Genomic DNA, 25,000 nt, shown 5'->3' with positions numbered 1-25,000 from the left:
ATCCATGGAGGCCCCACCTTGCAACTCACAGGACTTAAAGGATCTGCAGATGACAGCTTGGTGCCAGATACCACAGCATACCTTCAGAGGTCTAGTGGAATCCATGCCTTGATGTGTAGTCATAATGTTATGGCTGATTGGCGTAAAGGTTGACACCATGGTCTGTGGAGTACATAAAAGGATATCTAGATTTTTTATTTTTATTTTTTTTTAAAGATTTGACTGAAAGTATAACTAAACAGAATATGGTGCAGTAGGGTAAAAGAATCCAATAAGATTTTCACTGAACTGGTGGAGCGTTCTAAATATTATTGGGTTGTATATTTGTGTAAACCAGAGGTTTTTGATGTACAGTTGGCCACAGGGTCATAAAAGGATTTGCATGCTCTGTCCACTATCCAGAAAAAAAGCAATAAAATCCTTATTTTTAGGATTTACAATGAAGTGAAACTTGTAGATACATTCTCTTATCCCAAATGTGCATTAAAAAGATTGAAAAGTTGCCGCAAAACTCCCCAAAAAGCCAACTTTCCTTCTTTGGGGTTTTCTCATTAATAATAATTGGGTGAAAAATTGGTGAAATTCACATTGGAAATACTTCCCATGGCAAAAAGGCAAAATTACCAGACTGACCTTTTTAATAAGTAGACCCTCAGTGTTGGCAGCAGGACCAAGCCCGTAATCTTATTTCCTCTAAATGTGGAATGCCTTCAGTTTTTAATGAGTTAGAAGTGCTGTGTGCTCAGAATATTTGCTTTGGATGGAAGCTGGATAGCAGGGATATGCCAGCTGGTCTGCACAGCTGTTCTGTCAAATCTGTCCCAGACATAGCTGATAAGTGACATATATGCTGTTTGGAATCAGTTTATGATTAAAAGGAACCACCAGGAAGAGATATGGGAGCTACCTTGGCTTACTTGCTTTTGATGTACGCTTAAGGGCTGTCATGCTTATCCTTTCCTTATTACTTACTGAGCCTTAGACATGAAAAGATGCATGTGCATATCACTTGTCTAGACATCTTACTATGTTCCTGGCTATGGCTCACCAGATATAGAAGTGAACATAAAGCTGCCTATACCCAGATCAAATTGTGATTGATTCCTTGGCCAAACTCCCACTGTCCTCCCAAGATCTTTCTCTCTAGCTCCATTGTCTCCTCCTCTCATGCTTGTCCCCTCCTCTCATGCTTGTCCCCTCCTCTCATGCTTGTCCCCTCCTCTCATGCTTGTCCCCTCCTCTCATGCTTGTCCCCTCCTCTCATGCTTGTCCCCTCCTCTCATGCTTGTCCCCTCCTCTCATGCTTGTCCCCTCCTCTCATGCTTGTCCCCTCCTCTCATGCTTGTCCCCTCCTCTCATGCTTGTCCCCTCCTCTCATGCTTGTCTCCTCCTCTCATGCTTGTCTCCTCCTCTCATGCTTGTCTCCTCCTCTCATGCTTGTCTCCTCCTCTCATGCTCGTCCCCTCCTCTCATGCTCGCCCCCCCCCCTCTCATGCTTGTCTCCAGGAATTCTCCAGAGCCTCTCCCATCCTCTGGACCTCTCTACCCCAAACTGTCAGACTATCACCTACTCTGTCCACTTTTAGGCAATCCCTGAAAACCTATTTCTTCAGGGAAGCCTATCCTGCCTTCAGCTAATAAGTGAATCTTCTATTTGTCCCCACAGTTGTTACCATTTTGTTCCACCAGCCCCTTCTTATTAGATTGTATGCTCCCAGGAGCAGGGCCCTCCTAACCCTCTTGTATTGAACTGTATTGTCTCCTTTTTATATTGTAAAGCACTGAGCAAACTGTTGGCACTATATAAATCCTGTAATAATAATGTAGGCACTGTTTGGTATTCTGCCAGCCATGCGTGTTGGCTGTCAGAATACAAAAACCAAAACCGCAGTTCTGTCCTTTAACACTGTTAAGTGTGGATAGCGGAATCAAGTGAAAAAAATCTTAATGTGTTTGTCCAGCAAAAGGATCACTGCTCTGAAACAAAAAAATTTGGCAACTGCTTCGATATTTCTATGAGAATTAGGGCTCTTGTACACTGCAGCTGATAAACTGACGATCAGGAGCATTTCTGCATTTTGTTTTTTTTTTTCAGCAGCCCCTGAACTCTTCCTAAGGTGTTCCTATGTGTCCATGTACACAGTCGTTTACAGGCATTTGAGTTCACAGTCGTTTGTTTTTTTTTTAAAGCAGCAAAATTGCGTTCAGGAGTAGATTTTACCGGCTTTTCAAACGCCAGAAACTTGTAAACGCGGTTAACCGCATTTATAAGCATTTGTGTTAAGAAGCATTTTTTGAATGGTCCATATCCAGGTCACAATTCACTAAACGGTATCTTACCGCATCCGAGTATAAAAAGCATGCATTAATTTTTCAGCTGTCAGCGGGGTTCCCACTGACAGCTGAATGTAAAAGAGTTGCCGGCAATTAAAAAATAATTTTAAAAAACAACGTGGGGTCCCCCCTCCCATCCATACCAAGCCCTCCAGGTCTGGTATGGATTTTGAAAGGAAGCACCACGTCAAAATTGTCCATGTTGATGTGAACAAGGGCCTCTTCCCCACAACCCTGCGCTGTGGTTGTGGGGGTCTGCGGGCGGGGTGCTTATTGGAATCTGGAAGCCCCCTTTAGCAAGGGGCCCCCCCAGATCCTGGCCCCCCCCATGTGAATGAGTATGGGGTACATGGTACTGCTACCCATTCACAAAAAAAAGCTGTAGTGTGAAAAGAGACATTCATTAACAAGTCTTTTATTAAAAGAAGGAAAATAAAAGAATGTCCCCCGAAGTAGATCCAACGTCAATCATGATGCCTGCCGCCGCTCCGAAAAAAAAAGTCTCTGTCTCCAACGCTGGTCTACGGCCATCTACCTCTGAGCTGGTTTGACAGTTCTTAAATATGTAAGGGGCGGGGCCACCTGGTGACGTCACACGGGTGATGTCATCATCGACCTGCGCATGCTGGTCACTGATGTCACACGGGGCGGGCTCAAATACGTGAAGAACTGTCAAACCATCTCGGAGGCTGGAGGCCAGCGTTGGATGCAGACCCTTTTTTTTTTTTTCGGATTGATGGCGGGCATCGTGATTGAGATTGGATCTACTTCGGGGGACATTCTTTTATTTTCCTTCTTTTAATAAAGGACTTGTTAAAGAATGTCTCCTGTCTTTTTTCACACAGCTTTTTTTTTTCTGTGAATGGGTACCCCATACTCATTCACGTAGGCTGCATGCTCGGATAAGGGTCTGGTATGGATTTTGAGGGGGAACCCCATACCATTTTTTAAAGAGAATTTTTTATTTTGGCGTGGGGCTTCCCCTCAAAATCCATATCAGACCCGAAGGGCTTGGTATGGATGGGAGGGGGGACCCCACGCCGTTTAATATTTTTTAATTGCCGGCAATTCTTTCTTTTACATTCAGCTGTCCGTGGGAATCCTGCTGACAGCTGAAACATTACCGTATGGTTTTCACTACTAAAATACTGACTTGATAAAATAACTCGTGATATTTTAGTAGCCTTTTTTAGTGAATTTACTATTTTTCAGTGCATTCTGGGCATTTGGGAGGGTCTTCTGAGGTTATCTTTTAAAAACGCTTCTAAACGCAAACATGCATAAATGCGGCTAAACGCGGTAGGTAAATGCGGCTAAACTGACATTTTTAACCTATTTTTTCTAGCAGTCAGTTTCCAGCGGTCAGAAGAGTTTTTCAAACGTCCCATGTACATGAGCCCTTAGGGAGGGCTACTATTGAGAAAGGTAAGGGAAACATTAAAATTACATTCCAGTCAAAAATGCTGATTAAGCTTTAAAATACATACAGGGAACATAGCCAACCCTCTCAGCTTTTCAGTCAAGCATAGCTCTTATGTGCCTTATCACCTGTTTCCTGGTAATCTGATGATCTAGTCTCCCTTTTTGTTTGCCTTTTCTTAATTAGGTTGGGTAGTTCCCAACATACCTACATGCAGGCCTTTTGCTGTTTCTTACATGCACAAATTCTTCTGTATCAAAACGTTGCTATTAAAATTTCTTCCTTGGAAAGTTTTTATATATCCTATAGTGGGCTGGAAAAACTGGCAATTCTCTCACCTATCTCCTAAAATGTAGTGTAGTGCCTGTATTCAATCGTCGGGATGAAGTGCTGTCACATGGGGCCATGAAAGGGTCCTTAGCCTTGTGTAAGATCTGATTTGGTCATTAGTGAATGAGTATGTACAGTTTTTGGAAGGTATCTACAGTTCCTTATGCCAATCCTATGTCACCTAAATGGACAAAGTACAGTTTTTTTATTTTTTTTTTAGTACACTTTATATATAAACTAAAAAAGAACCCTACCTGTCCTTAGATATGATGGCTCAACAATTTTTTTAGCTGTCCCCCCTTATTTTCACCTGGTAATCCTGCAAATAATACACTTTCTGTCCAGGTATGGCTACGCTAACTCCTTCTCAGTATCTATGGAGGAAGCCATGGTTGACATCCAGGCCGGTTTACAAATATGCCTGCCTATTTGTATTTCTGGTACGATCAATGGGTATTCTGTGTACTTTATTAAAATGTTCTTAGCATGAAAAATTAAAACGAAGACTGCCACCACATCTAAGACTGGTAATCTGTAATATATCCATTTTATTACATTTTTGAAAAGTAAGAGTGTAAATTGTTTTCACACTGCCAGGTAATTGCTTAGATATGCCAATTGACAACATTAATATTATTACTGTATTATATGGGCTTTATATACAACATGCATAAAAATCTCCTCCACTTCTATAAAGAACAATGGAAACATCGATGGAAAAACTTTCTGCATTAAGGCCTCATTCACATGGGAAAAACTATGTACACCCATGCAAAGGTCCATCCTTGCCTGGCCAGGATGCACAAGCCGTTCCATTCATGTCTTTGGGATGCAGCAGCTGTATGGACATGGCTGCTGGTCCCAATTTGACATACTTTTGGGGTGGGGGAACATGTCCACAAACTAACACTGTCTGTGTCCGGGTACATGCACCTGCAAGGATGTAGAATTGGGACCAGCGACTGTGTCCATGCAGCTGCTGCATCCCAATAGACATGAATGAGACTGTGCACGCAGAGCATGGGTGAATGCATACATGTGTCAGTGTGCATGAGCCTTAACATTTTTTTTTCTAAGATCATTATTGAACTTGGTATATTGTAGTTCATGTATAGTAAACTTTTCACAGAATCCAAAGTAAAAGTAAAGTATTGCAGTTCCTCCCAACATTGATCGATCACTTTCTTTTGTCATTAATGGAACTAAAATAATATAGGAAGAAGCCTAATGTGACAATAAAACAAGATCACGGTTCAAGATTTAATTGGGTTGGATAGCCATCAGACAGTGACTTCATTAAGACTAGAATTAGTTTTTTTGCTCTTTGCCTCCAGCAGAAAAGACAATTGTTACATTGAGTCGGCACCTCCCGTCTTCTCAAGAATATACAGTATTTCTGTTGGCATTTGTTGCCTTTTACAGTCAGTGGAAAAACATAATGGATTTTTTATTATCCACAATCTTGCACTGCGCTTTTATTAAAAAAAATAAAATATTAACGTGGACCTGAACTCAAGTAAAGATTTTCTATGTTACAGAGAGTAACTAAAAGTGCCTAAACTGTGAACTTTTTTTTTCTGAAATGTCTCCAGAAAAATAGCAGTGTACTTCCAGGTATGTGAATGTGCCTAGGCACTCCTGTACCTAAAGCGACAGTGCAAAACAAGGCATTGTAAGGCCTCATGCACATTAACCCTTAGCAGCTCCTTTTGTATGTGCTGAGACATAAAATACCTGGCGCTCTCTGACTTCTGGGGAGCCAAACATGCGGCATTGAAAACAGCTGGCAATACAAGTGAATGACCGACTGTACGTGGCCATGCTCCGGTAAACCCCAATGACATCTACATTGCCGGCACTTTCACGTATATCACTTCTCCACAAACGCACATACATATTTACTAAGCTTACTGCACATTCATTTTTTAAATTGAACAGACTCCACTATTAGTAAATCAACCCCAGTGGTTGTCTTTTCTGCTCCGTCTCACAATGGGAATCTGAGTTGGTCAACTTATTGAAAATAGTGGTCTCGCTGTGTGGCTGGTATCTTATCCTAGCATTTAAAAGACACCTTGTGGTAGCTAAACTACTTGACCAGTACAATGAAAAAACCTAGCTGATTCCTCCATCAATGCTAAGCAGCATGGATGGATGAATCTTTCCCCTGACTGTTGGTGCCCTGGGGTGCCAAAATACTCAAAACCTTATCTGCATCTGAATGGATGCAGGCCCTGTTTGACCAACAACTTTCGGCCTGGTTCCCTCAGTTTCTTTTTCAATGGATATTAAGCCACAGGGTGCCGACAAGACCACCCACAGAGCAAATTGTGACCAATTCATTAGGAACCAGCCAAAAGTTAACTTGGTGTATTGCCAACTTAGGACTTCTTTACCTCTCAACTGGCAATGTGTCCCACTGTAATCTATGGTACTGAATAGGTAATTTTTTTTGTGAAAAACCTTTAGCAGCACTTCCCATTATTCACGTAGAGCTGTCAGAATTAATATAAGCACATTGTTGGACATAGTATGGTTTCATGATGGATTTTTCTGTTAGGTTGCCAGATGTTTATAGTAGAACCATGTGATAAGTTAAAATCCATCTACATAAAGGATGCTGGCTTAGACCTACCAAGCTTGTTTTCCTGATTATTCTGCTTTAGGCAATGATATAATGGCATAAGTAATTTTATTATGTGAATTTGTAGTGAAAGGACTTTCCTGTTTAATGAAATATCTTTTACATCATTGTCCAAAAAACACATTTGGTTCTTTTTCCCACATATGTGCAATAAAACTCCTTCCTTTGTTTAGTGGGTAGTCCGTTCACAGCTCGGCATTGGTGCTGCAGTGTATTCAGTAATAAGCGTTCCTACTTCTGCATCGGCAATTTGGATGTGCAATGATACACCATACCCTAGGAAATTAGTGCCAAAAAAAAAAAGATATGTACTGTATATATAGTCATCTGTGCGATGCATGCAAATTTGTAATATCTGCTGATCTGCCAGAAATGCACTTGGCTCCTAATTTCCTCTTGTGGAATGACACCACGTATATTTTTGTGCTTTGAAATTGCAATACTTGGTGTCAGCCCTGCCCAGTTGTTAGCACAGGGGTTCTGTAGTGCAAAATAAGAACTAGGACGACTCATTGACATAACATAGGAACTACTCTCATGACAGCTCTGATTTTCTGACACCGTCAAGAGTTTTTTTTTTTTTTTTTGCACTTTACAAACAGTTGTAACAAAACACTTGCAGTGGCACATATAACACACCAAAAGGGAGCAAATAAGGAAAGTTCATTGTTGGATGTTTACATATACCCTAAAACCAAATCTTCTATGTGAAAACAGTGTTTTTTCCCTGTGGGTTTAAAGTGTGTAAGCTGTAAACCCAATGTATTGTATTTTTTATACTAGATTTACTTTCTTTGTTTTCTACATTTAAATTTTAATGCATGGCAAAAAATTCCATGAGTATTCTAGGGTATCTCAAGAGTTAGCAGTCTTTCCTTGTGGCTCTATTTGGCTGAATGAAACCTGGGACAGAACCACCTGAGTCACTGCTCTGACTTATCCATTTCTGTGTGTATGTTCCGATTGACTTATTGAGCTCTGTAAACAGGATATTTTATAGCAAAGGAGACAATGGAAAACACATGAAAAGGAGCCTAGTGTTCCACCTGCTGGTTGGATAGCAGACAACATAAAAATCATAGGGAATTCTATATGTCATACTGGACTAAATAAGAAAAATATTTTTACATTTTTTTTTTTTTTAGTTCTGGTCATAACAAATAAAAAAAAAAAATTATAAAAAACTATACTTTTCTTTTTAAACTCTCCAGATTGTTGACCTTTGAACTATCAAATAATTTTTTTTGTTAAAGGAATTCTAGATTTAGTTTAGATTTTAATGTTTTAAATTTTTGATGAGATGCTTTCCCTATCCCTATGTAGGGTTGCTGATCTGCCAAGACCCGTGGTGACCCTCTTTGTGGCCCACTTTAATGTTTGATACATGCAGTGACTTATTTTTTAAATCCTTTCTATAGAAAGGGAGTGATTGATGCCCACCCACATAAACTTTTTCCATCTAGGTGGGAAATGTTTTTATATTAAAAAAAATGCTTCCAAGTGTTTGAAGTTCTTTTAATTGGCCCCCTGAGGAAACCGAACAGTTTTACTTTTTGCCAAATTTTCACGTACTCAAAGCAGATTCACTCAAGCTGAATATAGCCACCCACCTGAGTCCAAAAGATGAATTCCTGTGTAATTGTACAGCCATATAAAGTCTATCCAGTTAGTTTTTGTCTGTATTTTTGGAAGGAAAAACTCTGCCCCCACAATTTTTTATTTCACTTAAAAGGAACATGCTCTTTGGTGTTCTCGTGGTGACTCTCGAAAAAAAAAAATTAAACAAAAAATAAATGTAAAAAAAGTATCTTTTTATCATTAAGAGTGCTGCAAAGAAGTTCAATGGGAAAAATGATACCTGCTGTCACGTTGGATGGGCAGTACATTTGCCAAGCTGTTCTACAACCGCTTTGCAACCATGTGCATTGCAGTTGCGGAGCAGTGATGCAGACTTTTGAGTGTTAAAACAGCCAGTGAAAAGGCAACATATTGCCTCCCAGCCACCTGTCCGCTACCTTCGGAAAAGCGATCTGCAGTTGGCTGGTCTCTGCTTAACCAGCCAAATTTCAAGCAGTGTATATAGTGGTGTATTTAGGTTTTGTGCTGCCCTAGGCAACAAAAAAACTGGACGCTGCGCCCACCCCTGCTATAGAGAGAGAGACTGATCTTCACAGCTCCGGACATTTCACTGCCCTCCCCTCTCTGCATGGCAAATGTCAGGAAGTACCAATTTTTGGATGCGTGCCCCCCCAAAAAAAAAATAAATTGCACTTGGCTTTGTTCCCTACCCACCACACACAGTCTACTCTCTCTCACAATTCAACACTCTGTGAGAGGGAAAGTGAGCTGACTGCATATGCTCAGCTACTCATTTCTGTGCCCTTCCAATTCCATCCTGCAGATCCCCAGCAGCACCACCTCCAGCCAGCATCATCTCCCTCCCCTCTCCCTGGCAGGGCTCCCTCTCTCCTCCACAGACAGCACCCGTCCCTCTGCTCCATTCTCCCCGAATCCCCATACAGACAATGGGCAGAGTCGAGGTAAGGCAGCACTCGCAGATCAGCGGAGGCTCCTCCTCTCTTCCGATCCTGCAGATCTGGCTGCTCAGTGATCCCAATTCCTGGGGTGTGGCCGGATAAAAGAGGAGGGGAGGGGTTGGCTAATGCGAACGCCAAACGGGCAGAGCGAGTCTAGCTGGGCTAAGCAGCCCACACATCGCGGCACGGCATCTGCAAGTGATTCGGCCTGGGGAGTAGGACACTGGACACCTTCTCCACCCGTCCTCCAGCAGGCTATCACGGATCGGATCCATTCCCATGCAGGTGGCGGAGACATGCAAGCCTAGATAACGGCTCTTGCGCGTCATTGCTGACAAGGGGGGCGGTGCCGGTGCCGCCCCCCTGAAAAATGCCATCCTAGGCAAATGCCTTGTTTGCCTTGCGGCAAATACACCCCTGAGTGTATGGCCAGTTTGACAGTGGCACCTGATAATTGGCTGTAGCTGCTGATCAATGGAAATTTTTACAACCTGTCCCTTTTGACTGAAATCAATTAAACAGTCAACTTCTGTTGAGTGGGGAACCATCTGGTTGAAATTCATCTGGCCATTTCTGGTCCAAATAAATTCGACCAGTTTGTTTCCAGTTTTGGGCTTTCATTTGAAGATGTTACATTAAAGAATAATCATTGTGTAGCATGCAGAGCAGGAAACGAAGCCTGAGCTTGGGAAAATATTGCTACCCCCATGAAATAGAATATAAAATGTAAATGGAAACAAAATTTAATTTTTTGCATGCATGAAACTGATCTTTTTTACTATTTTTTAAACATTTTAAAAGAACTTGCCTTTTCTGTAAAGGTTTTGTGTGTTCCATTTTGTGCAGGGTGTGGTGACATGCTGTACAGTATATACAACGTAACCATGAGTGCTATGTCTTGTGTGATTGATGGTGTCCATCCTTTAATGTGTACTCACTTATACAGATTGCCTTTATGCTGCATTTCCACCTCCTGTAGACTAATTGAGTTGAGTACTGGTAATCTCTTACCCTAGAGCTTGTACACTTCCTGCTATTACTGAACATTTCCCTTCGGATGGAACTAGCTGTATCTTATTATGTGTGATGTAATGATGCATGTTATATAAATTATCTGTTCTGAAGCATACATGGAAGTGATTTATGACCAAATTTACCAAAAAGAACAAAGACAACTGATGTACTTTATTGGTAAAATGAAAGCCAAGACTCATGTTCACAGCTGGATGAATGATATTCACCCTTTATGACACCAGTACAAAGTTAAAGGGACGCTATTGTCAAATTTATGTTTGTCATTATAAGTGGATTATAAGGCATTTCTTGGTTTTAAGTTTCTAATAGCTTAGGGAAGGGTTAGACCTGTATCGTTTTTTATTGATACAGTCTATGTCTATCACTAAGATGCAAAATAAGGGAAAATCCAAATTGTTAAAGATGTCACCAGAACAAGAGATGAGGTAAAATACACTCCTATGGGGACACCTGTTCCCTTAACTCTCTAAATATGGCCATGCACCAGTAGAACTTCTTGTTCAATATATTTATTGAAATAAAGAGAAAAAAAATAGGGAATACAAATATTGTGTAGCAGTGGGGTGGGATAATAACACTGTAGGTATAGTATGTATGTTATACAACAGTTTGTACTCCCAGCGTAACTAATTAAAGATGTAATTAAAATCTTGATCAAAAATGCAGTATGTGAGAAGAGATTCACCAAAAAAGAGGTCCCAAAAGAGGGCAAAAACTGCAGGCTGGACCAGTCAAATGTAACAATCTTTATTAAAAATATCAAAGCAGAGCAAAACCGGTACCCCCTTCACCCAACATTGTTAAAAAGATGACAACTGGCGGGGGGGACCCAAAAAGAAGAGGATCGGGACTGCTCTCTGCAAAGCCATTGCACAGAGCAGGTAAATATGACATGCTGCTTGTTTAAAAAAAAAAAAAAAATCCTTTTTTTTTTTTTTTTTTTTTTTTTTTTTAGAATCCCTTTAATGGGAGGTAATTACAACCTTTTGACAGACAGCAATTTTTGTTCCTGATCAAATTTCCATTGTCTCAGTATTAAGCTTTTTTACGCTTATTTGTTATTGTGCTTATCTCCGCGATAAAAGTTTTTCTTTTCAAAAAAAAAAAAGGGGTCTTAAATTATTATTGTAATACAAGATTTATATAGAGCCAACAGTTTGCTCAGCGCTTTATGACAGGAGACAATACAGTTCAATACAAGTGGGTTAGGAGGACCCTGCTCCTTGGAGCTTACAAAGTCTGTCCAGAGTTCAACTTCTTTTTTTTCTTTTTTTTTTTTTGGCAGAATTCTGTTTTGTGTAAGTCTGTGTCCACCACATAGTGAAACAGTATTGAGTTGTAGACCGGAAACAGTGGCTTAGTGGTTAGTACTTCTGCCTTTCGGCACTAGGTCATTGGTTCAAAACCATAACACTACCTACATAGTTTGGATGTTCTCCTTGTGCTTCTGTGGGGTTCCTCCAGCTACTTTGGTTTTCCAAGGTCCCTCCAAATATGGGGATCTTAGGCCTCATGTACACTGCTTCTCCTAAACGTGATTTTAGGAGGTTTTGGTGTTTTTTTTGCCAAAGCCCCTGAACTCAACTCAATAAAACCCTATGTGTCCATGTACACATAGGCTTTTACCAGAGTTTAGGAGCAGTTAAATGTTCCTCTCCTGAATGCAAAAAAATGCAGCAAAGCCGTGTTTAGCGCTTGGATGTTTATTCATGTCAATGGAAAATACTCTGACCAATCAAATGAATAAACATCCAAGTGCTAAATGTGGTACCTTGTATACGCACACTTTTGCCGCGCTTACCGTTTTTCTGCTGCCAGGAGATCTAAACATCTAGGGGAGTTCATGTGTTTTTAAAGCCTTAGATTGTAAGCTCCTTGGGAACAGGGACTGATGTGAATGTACAGTATACTGCATGTTAAAGCCGTAGTAAACCGGAAAAAAAATCCCCAAAAATCTATTCCTGCAAGTTACCAGCCTAATGTGCTAGTGTGCATCACATAGTTACACATTATGAAAGACTTGCCTGAAAATTAATCCCTCCAGCGGAGTGCGGTCACTTCTCCCCGGGGTTTCCATCTTCACGTAGTCTTCCTTCCGGGTTCGTGGGCTGCAGCGGTTTGATTGGCCGAGCTGCGGTGATGTCACTCCCACACATGTGCACAGGAGTCTCTGCCAAGGCATGGCTCTCTCAATGGACAGTATGCCATCCATTGAGAGCGCAGTGCACATGTGCTGGTGACATCGGCGCTGTAAAAGTAAATATCTCCTAAACGGTGCACGCTTAGGAGATATTTACAATACTTACAGGTGAATCATAAAACAAAACTACCACTTTAAGCACCATGCAAGTTGTCAGCACTATATACAGTCAGGTCCATAAATATTGGGACATCGACACAATTCTAACATTTTTGGCTCTATACACCACCACAATGGATTTGAAATTAAACGAACAAGATGTGCTTTAACTGCAGACTGTCGGCTTTAATTTGAGGGTATTTACATCCAAATCAGGTGAACGGTGTAGGAATTACAACAGTTTGCATATGTGCCTCCCACTTGTTATGGGACCAAAAGTAATGGGGCAATTGGCTTCTCAGCTGTTCCATGGCCAGGTGTGTGTTATTCCCTCATTATCCCAATTACAATGAGCAGATAAAAGGTCCAGAGTTCATTTCAAGTGTGCTATTTGCATTTGGAATCTGTTGCTGTCAACTGTCAAGATGAGATCCAAAGAGCTGTCACTATCAGTGAAGCAAGCCATCATTAGGCTGAAAAAACAAAACAAACCCATCAGAGAGATAGCAAAAACATTAGGCGTGGCCAAAACAACTGTTTGGAACATTCTTAAAAAGAAGGAACGCACCGGTGAGCTCAGCAACACCAAAAGACCCGGAAGACCACGGAAAACAACTGTGGTGGATGATGAAGAATTCTTTCCCTGGTGACGAAAACACCCTTCACAACAGTTGGCCAGATCAAGAACACTCTCCAGGAGGTAGGTGTATGTGTGTCAAAGTCAACAATCAAGAGAAGACTTCACCAGAGTGAATACAGAGGGTTCACCACAAGATGGAAACCATTGGTGAGCCTCAAAAACAGGAAGGCCAGATTAGAGTTTGCCAAATGACATCTAAAAAAGCCTTCACAGTTCTGGAACAACATCCTATGGACAGATGAGACCGAGATCAACTTGTACCAGAGTGATGGGAAGAGAAGAGTATGGAGAAGGAAAGGAACTGCTCATGATCCTAAGCATACCACCTCATCAGTGAAGCATGGTGGTGGTAGTGTCATGGTGTGGGCATGTATGGCTGCCAATGGAACTGCTTCTCTTGTATTTATTGATGATGTGACTGCTGATAAAAGCAGCCGGATGAATTCTGAAGTGTTTCGGGCAATATTATCTGCTCATATTCAGCCAAATGCTTCAGAACTCATTGGACGCCGCTTCACAGTGCAGATGGACAATGACCCAAAGCATACTGCAAAAGCAACCAAAGAGTTTTTTAAGGGAAAGAAGTGGAATGTTATGCAATGGCCAAGTCAATCACCTGACCTGAATCCGATTGAGCATGCATTTCACTTGCTGAAGACAAAACTGAAGGGAAAATGCCTCAAGAACAAGCAGGAACTGAAGACAGTTGCAGTAGAGTCCTGGCAGAGCATCACCAGGGATGAAAATCAGCGTCTGGTGATGTCTATGCGTTCCAGACTTCAGGCTGTAATTGACTGCAAAGGATTTGCAACCAAGCATTAAAAAGTGAAAGTTTGATTTATGATTATTATTCTGTCCCATTACTTTTGGTCCCTTAACAAGTGGGAGGCACATATTCAAACTGTTGTAATTCCTACACCGTTCACCTGATTTGGATGTAAATACCCTCAAATTAAAGCTGACAGTCCGTAGCTAAAGCACATCTTGTTTCATTTCAATCCATTGTGGTGGTGTATAGAGCCAAAAATGTTAGAATTGTGTCGATGTCCCAATATTTATGGACCTGACTGTAAATACTAGTAAGGAATAATGAATCTTGCAAAGTGCCAATGCTTTGCGGATCAGGATATTTCCTTCTAAACTGCATCCAAAACAAGATAAATATGACTAAGCGATCGGTTACACTATATATTTAATGCTAAATGTTGTGTTTTTCCTTGAGTTTTGAATTTGATTGTTGCCTGGTGTATCTGGTTAACGAGCTTTGAACATACAGGGGGGAACTTCTCCAAACTGGAGCAGACAGAATCTGGAGCAGCTTTGAACATACAGGGGGGAACTTATCAAAACTGGAGCAGACAGAATCTGTAGCAGATGTGCATGGCAACCAATCCGCTTCTATGGTTTAAATACAAAACAGACAGAAGCTGATTGGCTGCCGTGCACAGCTGCTCCAGATTCTGTCTGCCCCAGTTTCGATAAATTCCCCCCACTATGTTTTGAAGTCTTATAATTCTCTGTATTTGTGCAGAAAGGAAATATAATACACTGCCTTTTATTTCCTTTAGTTTCTGGAAAATAACATTTATTTGACAATGTTGGAGTGAAGAATTTGTTTCTTGAGCTGTTAAATGCAGGAGGAGAGTCATGGGGTGCAATATGCTGCAGAATGATACCAAATCACAGATGCTTGTGATTACAGCCTCCATACTCCATTGTCCAAACCTTCATCCCTTTTCCAATAGCTCCGGAGTAGCAGATGTGGAATTAGGTTTCAAACAAAGTGTGGATGTAATAGTAATGGTTTGCATGTGGGTGGAAGCCTAACATCAGGCTGGGAAGAAGTAGCCGTATTGCTGTCTTTTACTACTAACACAATGTAATGCATATTTCATTTTAAACCTGTATTTCATCAGTGGTTAATAATTCATAAATGGTATTAGGTATGCTGCCCACAGCTTTTGCATTGCACAGATGGCTCTTGTCTATGGCACTGAAGTTCACACCACTTACAGCTTAGGTAAGCAACTATTTGTCCCAGCATGCATTCCCTATGCTGTGCGGCTTGGCTTACGGCTGAAGAAGAGAGAGACTACAGCACCGTGTTCCGGATCTTGAATGGAGAGAAGCCAGACTTACACTTTATTGTGTTTTGTCATCTTTTTTAGTCCTCATGCACACTGGACATTTTGATGCTGCTCCTGGGGGCATCTGGTGTTTTGTTTCTGCTTCTAAACACCCCTGCATGTTAGCCTGTGTCCATGCACACATAGGTGTTTAGAGGCAGAAAAAAACTATTACAAAACAATTCTTATTATGACCAATGAAATAATGCCAAAACGCTTGGTGCGGCTAAACATGTTAGTTACATGTTAGTCAAGCATTTTTCTGCCAAAATGCTGCTGTCGGAAATGCATTTAGGAGATATGGCCAAAGCGTCCAGTGTGCATGGCGCCTTAAAGTTGACGAATCCTTACTGGGCAAAGGTGCTTTTCATCAGCTTCCCTTTCCCACTCACTCCAAAAGTGAAGATAAGACCCATGATTCTAGAGACATCGTCTGGTTCCACCCTAAGTGCCATCCACAACAGTTTAAGAATCTTTATTGATGGGCATGGCTGGTGTTACAACCACAGAGAGCAGATTGACATGGCTCTAGGTGTCATGGGTGATCCAAAAATATTACTCCGTTATTTACATTGTCTTTAGAACACCAGCCCCTGGAAATTTAACCCTCTGCATAACATGCCTTTTGGAGTGATGTCCATTTGTAGCCTCTTTCATATTGCCACTCTAGGGCCAGATTTAACTGTTCATTGATTGGACAAGGTAGAGATCTTGTTGTCACTGTGCCTCCTCTTTACAAGACCTGGACGATTGCGGCTCTTACTGTAGTAGGTCCAACTACTACAGAGATTGTCCACTTTCCTGTGGCCCCTCACTTATAATATATCCATACTTACGTTGGTCCAAGCTGGTTTGATATGTTAGACCATCTCTGTTCACTAGTAATGACTAATATTTCTTGGGTTTTTATTGCTAGAAAAAGTGCCTCTCTGACCTACACTTGGTTATAATTGTGGAGAGAACGCTGTTATAGCATTGTTGTGATTGGGTCTTTGTAAACATGGAAAGAATGTTATATGGAAGTGTTTATAGTCTGATTTATGGTGAGGAACAACTCTGGCTTTGTAATGTTAAAATATGCCTTGTTCCAGTATGTGGCTTCAAAGAAAAGAACAATGAAACATTCATGTTTTTCGGGTTGGCAGAACCTAAAGAATTCTCTTAAAGTACGGCAACGTAAATTCAAATTCTTTTCCTGGACATTTGGGTGTTTAAAGCAGTGTTGCTCAGTGCTTTGTATCGTCAGGATTTATATATCCGCTCTGTACTAATGGTCATGCGTGTTTTTGTTCAACCTACTTATTTCCCTTCCCCAATACCAGCACATGCGTATGGACAACTGGTGGACAGGGACCGGAGTTGAATAGTTTAAGAAACACTGCTTTTGCTCTTCATGTGCCCATGTTGCAGCTGGTTAATGATTGAAAGTTTGCCAAAATTTTGCCACTGTAGTCATGTAGCAACCAGAGATAAGAACCAGAAAGCATCCAGCAAGAGAAGCGCTGTCCGACATACTCAATATCGGATAGAAGTGGTGCACATATCTGTACATGAGACAGTAAAGAATTCTTTTGCTGCCTACAAGAAAAAACCAAGTTACACTTACGGTAACGTCTTTTCCAGGAGTCTTTCAGGCCAGCACTCTGAGAGACCTCGGCTCCTCCCCATCTGAGGAAACACCTCCACCTACAATAAAAAAGCTCCACTCCCCTCTGACCTCAGTTCTCCAAGCATCCTCCGGTCATCTGGGGAGACACAATGCGAGACAACATAATCATAATAAGCCATCTTCACATAACCAATATCAACAGTGGGTGGGAAACCGGTGCTGGCCTGAAAGACTCCTGGAAAAGACGTTACCGTAAGTGTAACTTGGTTTTTCCCCTACCGTCTTTCAGGCCAGCACTCTGAGAGGATAAGCGAGTACTCACCCTTCGGGCGGGCTAACTGCTTGTAAGACCTTATGACCAAAGTCCTGCTCCTGCACCGAGACCAGGTCCAGTCTGTAATGCTTGGCAAATGTGTCATAGCTGGACCATGTTGCCGCTCTGCAAATCGGCCCTGGGGAAACCCCTGCTAACTCTGCCTGGGTAGCCGCCACAGCTCGGGTGGAATGTGCCTTGATACCCTCCGGGACCTCCAGGCCTTCTGCCTGATATGCTCCTGTAATCGCCAGCCGCAGCCAGCTGGCCAGCGTCCTAGACGCCTTCTTGCCTCTTCTAGCCCCCTTAAAAAAACAAAAAGGGATTCGGTGCTTCTGAACTCCCTAGATTTCTCTAGATACTGGAGAACGCACCTTCTGACATCTAAACAATGATACCTCTCCTGATCTACCCCCACCGGGTCAGGAAAAAATGAGGGAAGGACAATGTCCTGTTCCCTCTGGAAACTCCGAGCTACCTTCGGAATGAAGGACGGGTCTGGTCTGAAAACGATCCTGTCTGAAAAAATACGGAGATAGGGTGTTCTGATCGAGAGGGCCTCCATCTCACACACCCTCCTCACCGTGGTAATCGCCACCAGAAAAGCCGTCTTAATGGTGAGCTCACCTATCGGACAGGACTCCAAGGGCTCGAACGGAGCCCTAGTCATCCCCCCGAGCACCTTGGCCAAATCCCACACCGGAAATGGTCTGGACCTCGGAGGCCTCTGCCTCACCAGAGCTTTGAAAAACCTACTCACCAACGCCTCCCTGGCCAGGGGCGTCTCCAAGAACACACTGAGGGCCGAGACCTGGCCCTTGAGCGTGCTGACAGACAATCCCTTGTCCGCTCCCGCCTGCAGGAATTCCAACACAGAAACCAAACTATGGGTTGCCACAGCTGTCCGGTCACACCAGGCTGTAAAGCAACCCCAGACCCTACCATAAATGGCCTGGGTCTCCTCCTTCCTACTGGCCAGTAATGTCGCCACCACCCTAGGCGAGAACCCCTTCTCTAAGAGGAGCTGCTGCTCAGAAACCAGGCCGTTAACCGCAATCTTCCTACGCTGGGGCAAAGAACCGGCCCCTGTGTTAACAAATCCACTCTTGGTGGCAGCTCCCAGGGTGGACGAGAGGCCAAACTCTTCAGGGTCGCAAACCACGCCCGCCGCGGCCAGAAGGGAGCTATCAGGATTAACGAGGTCCCCTCTGTCCTGAATTTCCTCAGGACCAGGGGGAGCAAAGGAACCGGGGGAAAGGCGTAACAAAGCCGGTAGTCCCACCTCTGACCTAATGCGTCCACCGCTCTGGACCCGTCCCAGCGGGATAGAGAGAAGAAATTTGGGACCTTGTTGTTCCTTCTGGAGGCAAAAAGGTCCACATCCGGGGATCCCCACCTTCGCACAATCTCCTGAAAGACATCGGGGTTCAAGGCCCATTCCGACTCCCTGAGCCGAGTCCTGCTCAGGAAGTCTGCCTTCTGGTTCAGCTCCCCCTTTAAGTGTATCGCAGACAGGGACGCCAAATTCAGCTCTGCCCAGGACAACAGTGTCGCCGCTAAGGCCCCGAGGGCCTTGCTCCGCGTCCCTCCCTGCCTGTTTATATAAGCCACTGCCGTGGCATTGTCCGTCAGGACACGCACGTGCTGGCCCGTGACCCCCGCCTGGAAGGAGTGCAGAGCCTCCCACACTGCCCTCAATTCCTTCCAATTCGAGGATTTGTCCTTCTGCCCTAAGGACCATTCCCCCTGAGTCACCAAATTTCCCAGGTGGGCTCCCCAGCCCCTGGCGCTGGCATCCGTAGTGACCTCCGCGGAAATCGGAAAGCACCACAACAGCCCCTGAGTTATGCTGGACGATCTCCTCCACCACCATAGAGACCTTTTCACACTGGGGGGCACCAAGACCCTGCGTTCTAGGGAGTGACACTTCCTGTCCCATACCCTCAGGATCCACAACTGGAGGGGACGCATATGCAGACCTGCCCACTGAACCGCCGGAATGGACGCTGTCAGCAATCCAAGTACCGACATGGCCTGTCTTATGGACATCGACCTGCTCCCCTGCAGTAATCTGACTCCGGCCTCCAACTTGGTGACTTTTTCCAAAGTCAGGCTGGTCTTTTGGTCTACCGAGTCTAGAGTGTAGCCCAAGTAAATCACCTTCTGAGAAGGCACCAGGCAGGACTTCTCCAGATTCAAAATCCACCCCAAGCTTTCCAGATGGTTCCTCACTATAACCAGGTCTTGCCGTAAGTGAGCCTCTGAATCCGCGAAGAGCAGCAAATCGTCCAGATAGGCCACCACTGAAATCCCCCTCAAGTGGATAGAAATCAGTGCCTCCGACAGAACCTTGGTGAATACTCTTGGCGAGGAGGAAAGGCCGAATGGAAGAGCCCTGAACTGCCAGTGTCGAATTCCTTCCTCCCCCCCCACTGCCAACCTGAGGAACCTCTGAGAGGCTTCCGCCACGGGCACGTGTAGGTAGGCGTCCTTCAAGTCTATGGATGCCATGAATGCACCTGGTGGGATTAGGGACCTGATCGTAAAAATGGAATCCATGCGGAACCTCCGGTAACGCACTGACTTGTTCAAGGGTTTCAGGTTCAAAATCAGTCTGAACGCCCCAGACGGCTTTTGAACCACAAACACATGGGAATAAACTCCCTTCCCTCGCTCCGCTACTGGAACCCTGGAGATGACCTCCTGGGACTCCAGAATCTCCAAAGCGCCCACCAGAGCCGCGTCCTTCGTCGGATCCCTTGGACGGGTCGTCACCAGAAAAGTCTCGGGTGGCGGTCTCAGAAATTCTAACCGGTAACCCCTTCGGATGACATCCAAAATGAAGGGGCTGGTGACCACGGCTTCCCACTGTGGGAGGAATGCCGCCAATCTTCCCCCCACAGGAGGAACCAAGTCACCTTGGTTTTTGGGGCTGCTCAGGAGGGCGAAAAATCGCTCCCCCTCTTCCCCTACCTCTCTGTCCAGCCGACCTACCCTGACCAGGCGGTCGCAGGCTCAGCCTCTTTGCCGGGCGGGTCTTCCGTGTCCCCCCCTCCTGCATTTTCCTCTTGAGGGGGAAGGACTTTTTCCTATCAGCTGTCCGGTCCAATAATTCCTCCAACCCCGGGCCGAACAGACAGTCTCCTGTGAGGGGGATGCCGCATAACCTAACTTTTGAAGTGATGTCCCCCTGCCATGTCTTTAGCCACAGCGCCCTTCTGGCTGAATTGGTCAGGGCAGCAGACCTGGCCCCCAATCTCACCGACTCTGCGGAAGCATCCGCAATATACCCCACTCCTTGCAAAAGGGTCTCAAAAGAGGCCAAGATCTTTTCCTTGGGAGAGTCTGCCACAATATGGGCCTGTAATTGCGTAAGCCAATACTCTAAGTTCCTGGCTACCACTGTCGTAGCCATGGCCGGCTTCAGGTTGTACAGGGTCGAGTCCCAGGCCTTCCTAAGGAGAGACTCTGCCCTTCTGTCCAATAAGTCTGGTAAGACCCCCATGTCCTCAAACGCTAGGTCAGTTCTCCTGGTTGTTTGGGAAAAGGCCGCGTCTAGCCTGGGGCTCTTGTTCCAGACCGCCTCCGGGTCTTCCGAAAACAGAAACCTCCTCCTCAATGCTTTTGAGAAGAACGGTTTCCTTTCCGGGTCTTGCCACTCCTTCTTAATCGTGTCTACCAAAATGTCATGCACAGGAAACATTCTGTGCTGGTGCTCCTCCAATCCCTGATACATTTGGTCGTGGAGAGATAAGGCCTTAACCTCTTCCTTAATGTCCAGGGTTTCGTATATAGCCCCCAGGAGCTCATCAACCTCCTCTAGGGTCAACTTATACCGGGAGGGGCCCCTCCCTTCCTCCGAGGGACCCTCACCCGCTGATTCCTCCTCAGACTGGGAGTCCCCCACTGGTTCCTCCCCAGTCATAAGGGGTTCCCGACGACTCACCGAAGCCACCTGGGGGGGGGGGGGAAGTGTAGGTAATGGGAGGGCAAACCTCTCCATGAGGGACTTGAAGGAGTCGAAGGTGGTAGCCAACTCCTTCACTGACCTAGCTAGGTCCCCCTGTTCCGGCTTCTCCTCCCTCACCAACCCCTGTATACATGGGCCACAAAGAACCTTTCGCCAAGATTCTTTTAAAACTTCCTTACAGGAAGGGCATCTCCGCTTGGGCTCCTGGTGCCTAAGTTTAGCTCGGGCCTTGCCCTGCAAGACACAAAAGAAAAGGGGGGAGGAGGGAAGCCCAATCAGTCCGACACTAAACACCCCCCCCCCCCTGCTTCCCGGCAGAGCAACAAAGGCCTGAAAAACCGCAGACCCCTTGCCCTACCTTCTGCTAGGGGCCCACAGGTAGGGGAGGCCTCCACTGAGGCACCTTACCTGTGACTGGCTGGTGCTGGCATCTCCTGGTCCCGGTGCCTCCGACATCCCGTACCGGAGGGTGGTCGCCTGGTGCAGGTCTGTCCCCCAGACCGCTGTGCACCGCACCGCCATATTCAAATTTCGCGCCGCCGTGGTGTGAAGGCCGCGACCGGAAGCGGAAGTCGCGGCCCTGGGCGAAGCCCCGCCCCTTCCGCCGGAAACCGCCGTCTCCCGACGTCCGGCCCGGCAAAGCCCTCAGACCGCCAGCATGGGAAGGAGCGGAACTCCCCCCGATCCTCCCCAGACCTCACCACGGCCACCCCGACACCCCCCCTCGCCGGAGGGGGTCGGGGGGCGAAGAGCAGGTAAGTGCCCTGTCCCGTCCCCCGGGATGCACTCTCACTGCTGGCAGCCTGCCCTGGGAGGATATGCAGCCGGACACTCCGGCCTTCACTCCCGGCTGCGTCGGGCCTCACAGCCGGCTATCCGGCCCTCGGCTCCCCTATCGTCCTCCTGCGCCTCCTCGTGTCTCCCCACCGGAGGAAACACCTGAACTGAGGTCAGAGGGGAGTGGAGCTTTTTTATTGTAGGTGGAGGTGTTTCCTCAGATGGGGAGGAGCCGAGGTCTCTCAGAGTGCTGGCCTGAAAGACGGTAGGGGAAAATAAGCTTTTAATAATTCCAGAGATGCGAAAAAAAAAAAAAGGATTAGGGCCTTGTGTTCAGGGATGAATGTCCCAAAATGCAGGAATTCTGCATTCAGAGCAATACATCCTTGAGCACCATTGACCTTAAACGCAAGCATCATTCCATACAGCCACTGGATTTTTCAGCCTTTTGTAAATTCTGATAAGCTACTGGCAGTGGGGCTTGATATTTACACATATTCCTCCTGGCTCCAAAAAATGCCAGGATTTTATGGTGACAGGCCAACTGCCTGTGTGCATGTAGCCTTAGATCTAAGCGAATACCTTTCATGAAGGCTCTTTGATTTGAATGTACTATTGTTTTTTTGCTTTAGGTGGACTTTAACAATACTTATATAGCGCCGTCAACTTACGCAGCGGTTCACATATACATTGTACATTCACATCAGTCCCTAACCCTCAAGGGGTGTACAATCTAAGGTCCCTAACTCACATTCATACATACACATACTAGGGCCAATTTAGACGGGATCCAATTCACCTACCAGCATGTCTTGAGTGTAGGAGGAAACCGGAGTACCCGGAGGAAACCCGCGCAGACACAGGGAGAACATGCAAACTCCAGGCAGGTGGTGCCGTGGTTGGGATTTGAACCAACGATCCTAGTACTGCCAGGCGGAAGTGCTAACCATTTAGCCACTGTGCTGACCAGTAGACATAGAATTCCTTATTGTATATTGAGAACTAAAGAGAGCCTATTTGTAGGTCTGTTCATAGTGGCCTAAACTATATTTCCATTGCTGTGTATATGAGAGAGAAAACTTGGCATTACCAGTCAATGAGTAAAGAATTTCCAGGCTCCCCAGTGAAGGGCCTAGGCATTCTGACATTTGAAGCTTTTCTGTGTGCTCCAATAGCATTCTCTTTCCAAGCGCTTAGACTACCTTCCATGCTTAATTGGATTTTAACACCACTTCCTCTGCAGTCGTCTGGAAGCTATTAGGAAGCGAACTTTTTACGTAATTGCAAATTGTGGTTTTATATAGTCAGTAAGGTTGTTAAATCATTGGTACTAAGGAAATTTCATCCCTTGTTTTGATTTGACTTTGTCAATTGGCTGCATTTGGGATGTTTTCGATAATGGATGTGATAATTCTGCTGAACTTGGGTTTTAAATGATGTATATCTGTGTCTTTAAGATTTGAGAAATAGACAGAGGTCAACCACAGTTTATTTGGCTGTTTGGGGGAAATTCAATATTGCTTGGTAAAATAAAATAAATGTTGTTCTAATTTCCTTGAACTTACTGTTAGAACAGTAGTCTGAAGGCCACATTGTGATCCTTATTGATCAATGAACATAACTGGCATATAGCAAAAATCAAATTAGAAAATTAAAGGTAATATTTGGTTGCAATCCAACTTCAGACATATTGGTGAATGAAACCCAGTGTCTCTCTGATTGTGAAAATATTGCTTTCCTAGATAAAATACTCTTACATGTCTACACCTCCTAGATTTCCCATCTTAAAGTTAATCTAAACTTAAAATAGAAGTATGATTGTTTTGGTTTTTTTTCCACAAATTATACTTGCCTAGGTGGATGCTGCATCTGTCCCCTGCTGGCTTTAAGTGAGCAGAGATTGGTGACTGTTTGGTGTCAGGATTGAATTCCTTCAATGTAAAGATGGCACCACCTGTATCCTAACATCTAGCTGAGCAGCGGTGGTGGTCAATAGAGACCATTTGTGCTGAAAAGCTGTATGCGTGTAAGTGTTGCTCAACTGTTACATGCTTACAACATACAGAGCATTTATAAGTGGGAGCTGCAACTAGTAAGTATCCTTCATAGAAAACCGAAGTGCCATGTGAATGAGGCCTAATGCAGCCACCCTATCTATGGACTGATAAACTACAATATAATTAATGTTTGTTCTTGGTTTTAGTTATCCTTTTAAAGGGCCTATATTTTTTTTTTGCCATTGAGCACGTATTTTGCAATAAAATTTTCATTTCATATCTTATAGTGACTGTTGGCATGGGACCAGGAAATCTACAGTCCTGGAAGAGTTGCTTACTGCAGGATCTGGCAGTTTACCTTGAATACAGTGTAGCTAGCAGGAAAACTGAGCATTCCATGGTTTTTGCAGTGGCAGATTGCTTTTGAACATTGATTTTACCAATAGTTGCTTAGAAATAGGTAAAGGTTTATGACACAACAGCCACACCACCAATCTTCGCTCTTAAACAATTTTCAGCATCTGACAAGGTTCCAACAATATTGGGTGGCTGGTCTTAGTCTGCACAATGTGATTTCTTCCTCTTGTTCTTTTAGAGGACAGCAAATGAAACCAAAAATTGCAAAGGGGGACCAGGCATCTGACACTCCTCGATATCTGATCTTTTTTACGTGTCTTTCTAGAGAAAACATGATGGAATGTACAACGGAATTAGACAGTTATTAGAAAAAGTTGTTTCTTCATTTAAACAAAATGGATATTAACAGTGAGCATGTAGGAGTCCTCGAACATTTGGATAACTGAGCTCTGATAAAAAATTTATAGAGGTTTTGTAAGAAGCAGTTGGCAATGTTCTTTGAGCTCTTTAATTTAAAGTAGGATAACAAAGGTTTTTGGTGAAAATATGTTGGGTGCAAATGGTTTTGTGCAGACATCCATGTAACTTAATCATACTTTTAGAATTTTTTTT

General features: G+C 44.2%; 1 protein-coding gene across 2 annotated transcripts in view; it reads left to right on the top strand.

The window, feature by feature from the left end:
• The window catches only part of LHFPL2 (LHFPL tetraspan subfamily member 2), a 184,920-nt gene that overhangs the window by 39,672 nt on the left and 120,248 nt on the right, over positions 1-25,000 (top strand). The window contains exon 1 of one of the 2 annotated variants that reach the window (XM_089658360.1): positions 3,679-3,759. The exons of the other annotated variant lie outside the window; for it this stretch is intronic. The gene's annotated coding sequence lies outside the window, so the exon portion shown is untranslated. Of the gene's footprint in view, positions 1-3,678; positions 3,760-25,000 lie in introns of those variants that run through there. 2 annotated transcript variants of the gene reach the window in all.

This window comes from Staurois parvus, unplaced genomic scaffold (genome assembly GCF_062004578.1).
Source record: "Staurois parvus isolate SC_StPar_1 unplaced genomic scaffold, SC_StPar_1.0 ptg001065l, whole genome shotgun sequence".
In the NCBI taxonomy this organism is placed as follows: domain Eukaryota; kingdom Metazoa; phylum Chordata; class Amphibia; order Anura; family Ranidae; genus Staurois; species Staurois parvus.
This window is presented reverse-complemented; position numbering and strand designations above follow the sequence as displayed.